At 35.0% G+C, this 9,210-nt stretch overlaps 1 protein-coding gene across 5 annotated transcripts in view; it reads right to left on the reverse strand.

Annotated features, from left to right (window-relative positions):
- Positions 1 to 9,210, reverse strand: part of LOC106457872 (neurogenic locus protein delta-like) — a 56,182-nt gene that overhangs the window by 42,269 nt on the left and 4,703 nt on the right. Inside the window, exons 1-2 of one of the 5 annotated variants that reach the window (XM_022383928.1) lie at positions 7,027 to 7,272; positions 3,114 to 3,404 (exon numbers count right to left, since the gene is read on the reverse strand). The gene's annotated coding sequence lies outside the window, so the exon portion shown is untranslated. Of the gene's footprint in view, positions 1 to 3,067; positions 3,405 to 3,791; positions 3,975 to 7,026; positions 7,273 to 9,210 lie in introns of those variants that run through there. The other 4 variants (XM_022383927.1, XM_022383926.1, XM_013917322.2 and 1 more) reach the window with 4 other exon arrangements.

Genomic DNA, 9,210 nt, shown 5'->3' on the forward strand with positions numbered 1-9,210 from the left:
ATTTCTGTTCCTTAAGTCCAAAACCAAGTGTTTAAAACTTAGTCAAATTGTGATTCACGCTTTCTCTTTCCCTCCACAGATCCTTCAGCCAGTCGTCACTAAACGTTTAGATATTGAGTATCATTGATTTATAAATATCTTTTCCATATACTTATCCTATAATCCCTATATATATACCAGCATAATTTGTTAACAGAAGCTAAAAAAAGAAGTTTAAATGCTCACAACACTGTCAATAGCGTTGCTAAATGTGTTAAGACACTAATATTTCTATATTCTTCATTTGACAATCTTTTATTAAGTATTCGAAACACTTACATAATTCGACTTATATAGTTCGTCTACCAATATCAATAATATATCAGACTGTTAGTCCTGTGCAGGGTACAAAGCTGTTACTATTGTCCTCTTGTAATAGTATTACCAATACTTGGTTAAGTTTAAGAAATATCTATTTTCAAAAAGTAGTCACTTGTATGCTTACAGCGTAAATTTGTATATTACCTCCTACTGGAATTATTCAGAAGCTATCAGTGCCCTCTTATTTATGAATAGTTTGTTTTGATTGTATCGGATATTCGCGAAAAACTAAACAAGTATTATCTGCGTTGGTGGTCCCTAATTTTGAAACGATAGCTTAGGTAGAAGGCTAGTCAACAGCATCCACCGCCAACGCTTGGACTACTCTAATCGAATAGTATGATTGATCCATCGCCCCAAAGGGTAGACTATGATTTTGCGGTAAGGGGACGCGAAGCTTGAACTCTCGGGTTTACAGTTCGAGTACGCTAACCACTAGGCCACATTCGGCCCTTATTACGGGTCAACAATTTGGCGTTTCTGAAGTCTCTTAATCGTTCACAATGCTTGGATAAGTCGAAATCAAATAATTTAAACTGCTAACCAAACTAAGTACGACAAATTTATATATATGTGTTTTAAGACAAAAATTCTGATTATATATATATATATATTAAATATGTCAATTTGGCTATTTCGTCTGACTTAAGCTGTGCCGAGCGTGATCTGTAGTTGGCTGTGAATTTTATAGTTCATAATTTTCGGCTCCGCAGTTTGGGGCCAAGGGTACTCAATAAGAGCCAAGCTCACGTCCCACTATTCGGTCAGACAAGAGTAACTAAGGGTTGGCTATGGGTTGTCAACTAGCCTTTTTCTTTATAGCTTCACACGAAAATTATGAAACTAACAATCAAACAACTGATCTGAGTGAAGCAGAATTTCAATTCTAACCACTTCTTGTTTAACTTTAAATGAAATCTGTTTGGAAGTATGTTTTTTTTTTACAATTGTTTTCACGCATTAGTTTCAGCTGGACAGTTTGTATTAATTATTAATTAATTAATAATTTTAATTATTAACTAAGCAGAAACATCTAACTTTGATGCGTTTCGTCTGAAGATATATACACTCGATAATAGATAATATTAAAACAATAAGTTAGTTGAAGCACATTTAATTTGAAAAATAGAGATATTTCTGGAACAAATTTGACGCATGGTAAGTCTTATTAATACTTATCCTATTTCAGCAGAACACAAAAAAAAATCAGTCTTGAATTTTTCAAACCAAACGTTGTAAATTGTTTGTTAAGCCATTTTTAAAATTTTTGAAGTGTCATACGATTAGTATATTAACTATAACAGCAAGCAATAGTGATTTCTTTCACTTTATCTACCGAAAACATAAACTAACCTTATTCAAATTATTATTTTTTGTTAATCCGTTTTTAGCCACTGTAATTTTTTACACAATCTGATTCTACAGCAGTTAAGAGATGGATTGGAATTTAACTTTGGTTTGAGTTTCTTGATTCTTACAATTTCAAACTGCAGACATCTTGACAAAGAATGAGGTGGGATAACACGTAGTTTCAACAATGAACAAAATGTAAGAGATAAAGGAACATTTAGCTATCAGGAAGCCGGAACCAAAATTAAATCCTAACTCATCAGCACCGGAAATCTTTATAAGAAAAAGACAGAGATGGAAGTAAAAAGAGAGGAATCACACATAATAAATGTCCTTTTTGGATCTTTCTTTAATACCAGCATATATTTTGATGTAGTGTGAACTCATTTTATGAGTTATTTTTCGAAAGCATGATGGCGTACCTAATTATGACGATGTTTATTTTTAATAACTAGCAATTTTAGGTAGTTGTGCTGTTTTGTGATGCAAAAGTTATTTGGATATTTTTTAAATCCGTGATACAACTTGTGACCGATGTGCCTTAATATGTTGAAGCTTTCTTAAATGTGATTGTCATTTTTCAAGTTGTAGAAATTACTCCAAATTTTAAGATCATACAAAATGCCAATGGTTTCATATGCTATGAGTATTTAGTCAGCAAGACAGTGTTACAATTACTGTATTTATACTTCCATAATTAGATTAAGTTATATGCAGAATCACAAAAATTTTGCAACCAAATTTAGCTTCGTTTCATCAGCTACGAGTGTTTGAGCTAAACTTTATATTCTATGTATTTTCTGTCAATCAGAGTGTGACGAAGGCTCTCAAAGTGAGTAGCGATAAACAAAATTAAAGAATGTTTGGAGTTTTAAATTTGTGTAATTAATGATAACGTGTCAAAGCTAAAGCTAGCGATAGAAAATTTCTGAAGTCCAGATATATTTGATCATAATAATTGTAAATATTTTAAAGACAGATCCGTGTCAGCAAAGATAATTTAAATATGAAGAGTAAAAAGAAAATCAATGAATGCTCTGATTTTCGTATAGATTAATATATGTAATCAGTTTCTTATCTTAAGAAAAACCTTCCACATTCTAATATTAGAAAAGCACCTCCCCCAGTGGCTCAACGGAAGGTCTGAAGGCTTATAACGCTAAATATTGGGTTTCGATACCCATGGTGGGCATAGCACAGATAGCCCATTATATGTAGCTTTATGCTTAACTACAAAGAAACATGCAGAGAAATATTAGGAAAATATAATAAAGTTTTGTTTTTCATACGTAAAATAATATCCCACGGTCTTTAAATAAAACTAACAAGATAGAGAAATTAAAATTAAATTTTTCACCAGATTCTTAGTTTCCACGACACTCTGGTGGCTGAAACAATATTACCACTCAAATCCAGACTCTGACGGTGTCCAGTTGCTTTAAACGGTACAGCCACTCAGATCCAGACTCTGACGGCATCGATGTGTCAATAACACTATTGCTACCCAAATCCAGACTCTGATGTCCAAATGCCTGAAACAGTATAACCGCTAAAATCCAGACTCTGAATTCTGGCAGTATCCAGGTGCATGAAGCAGGCTTTGACAGTGTTCAGATTCTTCAAACAATATAGCCATTAAATTCCAGACTTTGATGGTGTCCACTTCAATCCATATTCTGATGGTGTACATTTGCCTGAAAAGATAAAACTACTTAAATCCAGACTCTGTTTATAGCGTCATCATCATATATTGTGAAATATAAAGATTTCTGGAGATCAAAAATTTACGTTAGCTGATTTATGTTATTAAATTTAAGTTTAACATGTGGGTTCCGGCTGTTTTCATGCTTTGAACACAAACCCAGATGATGAAGATAAAGGTCAGCAACATACGAAGCACGTGCGAATTCAAACACATCCTGAATGTCAGTCACCTTTTAAACAAAATTTTAACTCTCAAAATTAGTGAGATATAAAAAAGGATTAACATCTCACAATGCCCCAATTGTTGGCCATAAAAAATGCACAGCAAAATCTAAGCTGTTAATTTGCCTTGAACTGGTTACTCAGCTCTCACATACCGATAATAGAATAAACATTGTTATCTGATTACTCATCTCTCACGTACTGACTATCGAATACCCATTATTAACTGATTACTTTGCTCTCATGTACTGATGTTCGAATACCCACTGTTAACTGGTTACTCCGTTCTCACGTACTGATAATCGAATACCCTGTGTTAATCGGTTTCTCAGCTGTCATGTACTGTTGATCGAATATACACTGAAGCATGCCGTTCATGTTAAATATTTTGAGCAGCGGAGCTCGTTAGTGAGTATAAATATACGCTGCCGCCATTTACTGACAGCCTGTGTTATCAGTTTATTCTCAAAGACCAATTAGTCTGTGTTAATTTAGTTGTTCGTTAGATATTTTTAACTTCAAGTAATGTTCAGTGTTTAAAATCAAACACTGAACATTGGAAATTGAGACTAATGAGACTGAAGTCAAAATGAATAAACACACAAGAGAAAACTGTTTACTTTTCAAAACAAAAAGACAAAGTGGAAAAACCAAATATTCTCTGAAACTTTGATGTCACAGTAGAAGGTGTAAAAGGTGCAAGCCAACGTCTGCATTCAATTTATACCTATATGTAAATCTAATATCACAGGCCTGTGATGGTTTTATTGTCTTGAAATGTTTACATGTTCTACAGCAATTCCTGTACGCTGAATTCGAAAATGATATCAATTTTTTTCCAGCATGTACAGATTTTTCATAAAAAGTCATATGTACTTTGACATAAGTGAATCATTTTCATTAAAATTGGGTAACATTTTGTTATGCTTAAAATGTTGACAACCACTGGCTATAGATTTCTCTAGACCAGTCACGACGTGAGAGTCTTATCGATCGTTCTAGAACCCACGAGAAACACACCAGTAGTATATAAACGGTTAACAGGCCCATGACGTGTCATTTCTGGATAGTATTTGTTTCTGCATGCACTTTGATATTATTTTTTTCTTTTTTCTTTTCAATATTATTTATTCGTCGCTATGGCAATAAGAGGTTGTGCAAATGAACCAAACATATTCTGTTATATTTGTGGTAAATTTGTTGTAAAGAAACAAAGGCAAAACATTACAGAATTCGTCAAAAAAGCGCATTACGCGTGTTTTGGAATAAAACTTGGGAACCAAGACATGGGTTCTGTACAAAGTTTGCACCGTTTGTGTCGAAGGGTTGAGACAATGGACTAAAGGTAAAATAAAAGTATTTTCCTTTTGGAATTCCAATAGTCTGGCGACAGCCTAGTAACCACGAAGATGACTGCTGTTTTTGCGCATGTAGCATGCAAGGCTATAACACTTGAAATAAAAAGGAAATTTCTAATCCGAACCTCCAATCTGCTGTAAGACCTGTTGCTCATGAACCTGATCAACCTGTACCTATTCCACCAGAAACTCTTGATACAGTTTCATCTGATTTTGAATCTGATGTCAATAGAAATTATGACAGGGCTTGCTTTCAACCTGAAACGTCTGGAAAGGTTTTATCAAGACATCAGGAAAATTGAGAGGAGGTATCAAGGAAGATGGAACATCACCATGGTGGCTTATTACTGCTTGTCATTGAAACGAGATGTTCCAGACGCAATACACAAAAGAAAGACTAAAAACGTAGATTTCACACACACACACACACACAAAATCAGGATGAATGAGGATGCATATTCGTTTGACATCAGTTTTCTTCCCGTTGTATTTTCGTTAACAAACATAATAATAATAGAAATGTTTATTGTGGTAAACGAAATAATAATTTGATCTAAGTAAGTGTTGTTTTTTTCCCGACTGTAAAAAATCCTTACGTAATAGAACAAAAAGTGAATATTGTTTTTGAAATCTGCGTAGCTGAATTATAGAAAATCCGTTATTAAAACCGAAACAACTTTAAAGAAGTTTAAATTCTCAGGCCTCTATAATATAATACACATTGTTCTGTAGGCCAGTAGCAAGATCTCACAATGTTTGTACACACACACACACAAAAATAGTAGTAACTCAATACACACGAGAGGCAGCGGAGCATGCTTCAGAAATGGTGTGGCATTAATGTGTTATTTGTTGTCCAATTACTGAAGTTCCTTAAACCTAACATTTCAATAATTTATAACAGGAATGTTTTCCGATTTTATTACATTCCGAGTTGCAATCCAAAGTTGACTCTACGACTCCCCTTATGTTGTTTGGAATTAAATACAAAGCTACGCAATAGGCTATCTGTACTCTGCCCACCATGGGTATCGAAACCCGGTTTCTAGCGTTGGAAGTCCGCAGACATACCGCTGTGCCACTGGGGGCCCCGCTATGTTGAAAAAATGGCCATATTCATGTACCATGGTGAAGAAAATGAAGTACTAATCAAATAAAGATACAATTAAAACTAAGAATTATCCGAAAAATTTAACATCGCCGACTTAGCTTTTTCTTCATTTACTACATTAAACATATTCTGCCATTTTGAAATTATTTTACATTAACCTTATTAAGAACAATAACAAAATTATCCAAACTTTGATAATACTATTATTGAATTAGCCCACCATCAGTTTCGGTTACTTTAGGTTGATATTTTTGTTTGAGTTATCTTTGTGATAGATACGGTTTTATTTCAGCTGAGAAGAAAATGTGATTAATATGTTTGAATACATGTTGTAACACTCCTATAAATATAATCATGGTCGAGCTTTTCTGTAACAAACATACGTTTGATTTACAGCAGTTTTTATTTTGCTGCCCGAACATTATTTAGGACCTAAATTGGTCAATAACAATTTTTCAGTTATAATATATTTTTCGTGTACATTATTAATTTTCATGGATATCGTATTTCGAAGTAACAGAACACAGATTGTATTAAAATGAAACATTCCAAAATACTGGTTAACTCTTCTACAATGACGGCTGTTTTCCTGTTTTCTTCACAATTTTTGTTTAATAGCACACCTTACTATTGATTGAAATTTTATCATTTGGACTTTTATTAAAATGTTTAGACTTTTGACCTAACTAGCAGTTGTTTTTTTATTTCCTGTTTCAAAGAAAAAAGAGGAAATACTTCACAGCAGCAGGCAGGAAAACAGTCGACAGCTGTGTTAAGAAAGACGCGGAAGAAACGTATGGATAACAACCTCTGGCATGCACGTGGCACGTGCCACCCGTCATAGGATGTTTCTAAAAGTTTTTCCCGCGCGCTGTTATAAACTTACAATAAACATTGGTCAGACTACACGTGAATGAATACCTAAAAACTTTCCTCCCTCGTTTTCATTCCCCGCTTTGTAACAACTTCATTCATCCCCCACTCCCTCCGACCCTTCTTCCAATAGTGCAGGCACGTGGGTTCCACTTAGTGGTAGACATTTAGGAAGACGATACATGGAACCTAAATACTTCTTTGTCATTCGTCAGGCCACTGGTGTTTACTGTGTGACTAGGGCAGTATTGCCTCTATTCCACGACCCTCCGTGTGTCAGTGGGTTGACCTCCTTTCTAACCTGATTCCAATAGTAAACATGTTGATCAGTAGTAAAAACAATGAGCTTCTTTAGCTAAACAGTATAACAGCAGAATATACAAACTATAGTTTCTGTGCTGTTTGAAGAGCAGTATGGCAGGCCAGGAATGCACATTTCACCCACGTGTTTTACAGGGTAGTAGTTTCTAAAAACTTAACAGCTTTTAGTATTCTTAAACTTCATACACTAGAATCTTAGTATCGGCGTTTGGATCTGACTTCCCTAAATAATTCCCCTCTCTTCCCCGAACTATTCAGTAACGTTAATGAAACTGACAGCTCAATTCTGCTTGACATAAAGTGATATGATAAAAGAGAGAAGATAGCTCAATTCTGCTCAATAGATAGTGGCATGACAAAATTTAAGGCACCTCTAAACTCTGCTCTGCATTAAGTAGTGTGATAAAGTTAGAGCACAGCTCAACTCTGCTAGACATGTACGGTGGTATGATAAAGTTAGAGCCCAACTCCACTCTGCTAGACAAAACGTGTTACGATAAAATTACAGCACAGCCCAACTCTGCTAGACATAAAGTGTTACGATAAAGTTATAGCTCAGCTCAACTCTGCTAGACATACGGTGGTATGATAAAGTTATAGCCCAGCTCCACTCTGTTAGACATAAAGTGTTACGATAAAGTTATAGCTCAGCTCCACTCTGCTAGACATAAAGTGTTACGATAAAGTTACAGCACAGTCCAACTCTGCTAGACATAGTGACATGATAAAGTTTCAGTTACAGTTCGACATCATAATAAAGATAATTGTGACTAACTGGATCAGCGGTAAGTCTGAAGAGTTATCATGCTAAAACTTGGGTTTCGGTAACCATGGTGGACAGAGTACAGATAACCCATTGTGTAGTTTTGTGTTGAACAACAAAGAGAAAACTAAAAAATGTTAGGTTTGGCTCAGCTACAGTCCTTTATTAAGCGTTTAACCTAACAGATAAAGCGAAAATTTCCAAAGTTCGTTAACATTTTATATCTAACAAGAGATGATGTGTATTATACGTTAATAAGAAACACCTTAACCAGTTTACGCGTCTAGAATGCCTTAGAATATCAACTACACGAAAACAACAGTTCTGAAACATAAATATATTAACATGTAAAAAGCTGTTACTGATGGGCAGTAGAGAATACCTTTAGAGCATTTTTTCTGCTATTTTAGACATACTTACATCGGGGCATATAAAAGATAAACATGTGTTGTTATGCGGTGAGTATATTCAGCCACCAGTCTGTTCACCGACTATTCATACAATATAAAGACGGCTGAGTATCTCCTCCCCCGCCCATTAAGCCAGTAAGAAACAGGTGTTTGTCCACACCAAATGTGAAAACGTGACAGAAGATGTGCGTCTGCTTACCCACTTAAAATTACTTTTAAAGATTTACCTGATATTGTGCCGTAAATGATTATTCGTTGCTTCCCTTTTCGATACACAACCACTTCTAACACTGTATCATCCCCACCTCTTCGGTGGCCAGTTTTGGAAACCCTCGTTGCTCACCACAGAACATGAACAAGGTAAAGTTAATTGACTTGACGAGATAATTAGCGAACAGATGGCAAATGCTAACATCTACTTCACCTAGAACAATAAAACGTCGCACACGCAGCCTAATTCACTTCTTTCTCAAATGCACGAGCATAACGGTTCCGCCTGTACTCAGTTACCTGCGCTGCCGGTTGTTCGTATACTTATCCGAGTGCAAACAAACAAAAGTATAGGATTATCTCTTCACTGTTTCAACCTCGAGAGCTAAGCAGATCTTCTCTGATAAGCTAATATTTTCACAGTTAAAAGTAAAACTTCCATTCATCATACGAACATATTTCAAAATCGTTTTTTTTTTCAGGTTTATTGATCACTTATATTTACGTATCAGCTGACAGTAATTTTAC

Source organism: Limulus polyphemus, unplaced genomic scaffold (genome assembly GCF_000517525.1).
Source record: "Limulus polyphemus unplaced genomic scaffold, Limulus_polyphemus-2.1.2 Scaffold384, whole genome shotgun sequence".
In the NCBI taxonomy this organism is placed as follows: Eukaryota; Metazoa; Arthropoda; class Merostomata; order Xiphosura; family Limulidae; genus Limulus; species Limulus polyphemus.